We start from the raw sequence: 1712 nt of genomic DNA, 5'->3' as shown, positions 1-1712 counted from the left end.
GGGGGGGGGGGGGGGGGGGGGGGGGGGGGGGGGGGGGGGGGGGGGGGGGGGGGGGGGGGGGGGGGGGGGGGGGGGGGGGGGGGGGGGGGGGGGGGGGGGGGGGGGGGGGGGGGGGGGGGGGGGGGGGGGGGGGGGGGGGGGGGGGGCGCTCGTAACTTGAAATCTTGGGTCCATCCTTGCAACTACCTACCTAAAAACAACCAGCTTTTTTAATGAAAACAGTTGTAGAAGAGCCTATGGTAGCCAAAAGGAAGATGGAAAGCATTTCTATCAATGACGTTACAATTTTAGGGATGGATCCTGTTAAGTTATGGTTTTTCATATAACATTTATGTTGACTTTATCTCATGGCAAAAAATGTTGTAATTTCATTAATTTATTTCCTTGTATTTTGTGGGATTTAATTGTAATAAGTTTAGTATTAAGTTGGTGAAAATCTGATCAAAACAGTTAAAGGTAACATGAAGAGCACATGCCGGAAATTGAAGAGTCAATGAGTTTTGTGACTCATCTCACGATTTGGCCAACTCGCAAGATAACCCACGAAATGCACTGATAGTTGGGATTTTAAATGTGACTCTTATATTCTTCACTCATACTATATATACCCTCATTACCCACAAAATTGTAAGAAGGCTATTTAGAAGAAAACCCTAGAAAGGTTTCTACAACACACCCACCTTGTTAGAAAAAGCTACACATCCTTAAGAGAGAAATCCTTAGTCTCTTCTCCTCTCTTCTCCCATTGTTATACCATTGAGAGGAGATTTGTACCCAAACACAACCCACACCTATTCATAATGTAGAGAGTGTGTCAGAGCTTGAGAAGCATTGATATTTGCCAAAATAAGCCAGTAAGGCTTGGCAGTGCAATCGAGCAGTATTGCAGGATCTGGGAAGCTAGTGAAGACACGACTCTAAGAAGTCCGTTGGTAGTTGGAGCTTGGAGGGCTCAAGTTCTTTGGGTTAATTAGGCTTGGAGGGTCTTTTTGGTATCCTTGTACTCCAATTTATTCACTAGTGGATCATTTCGACTTGGAGGGTCGCGGATAGGTTTTTTGGCGAGTTCTTTTGTTTCCTCTTTAATAACACATCGTCATGTTATCTTGGGTTTGCTATTCTTTTATCTATTGCCCTTTCCATTTTAGCTTGCACTTTTTTGTTCATCCATGCAATTGTTGAGTGCTTCGATTAATTAATTTGCTAATCACGTATATTCCGCATCAAGTGTGTTAAGCATACTATTAATCAAACCATAATGAAAATTGGGAGTCTAAGCAAGCTCTAGTTATTTGCAATATCGAGCTTTCAAATCCTAGATAGATGCACTAGTCATTTACAAATGTATGTTCATTTAGGGATAGACATGATGGTATTTTTTTTTTTTTCTATATATTCTCAAATGTAGAAGGATTTCTAGTAGGGACTATGTTCATTTAAGAAAGATATGTTAACTTATCGACAATTACAGGCCTTATCACTATTAATGATCCGGATCAGCGAGTAACAAGTAAAATTTTCATATGTTCGGTGTTAAAATTATCTTTTTTTGGGTGAATTTTGGGGCTCATACTTAGAAGGCTTTCCATACTTTTTTTAAAATTTCAATCCAATTGAAATTAATGAAACTTTAAAGTAACAAAATAGAAGTTTACCAAAACCAAAAAGTTTGGACATTATTGACTAGGATGAGTCATGTTGTCTCAGACAGT

This window comes from Quercus suber, unplaced genomic scaffold (assembly GCF_002906115.3).
Source record: "Quercus suber isolate HL8 unplaced genomic scaffold, Cork oak 2.0 scaffold_805, whole genome shotgun sequence".
Taxonomy (NCBI): domain Eukaryota; kingdom Viridiplantae; phylum Streptophyta; class Magnoliopsida; order Fagales; family Fagaceae; genus Quercus; species Quercus suber.
This window is presented reverse-complemented; position numbering follows the sequence as displayed.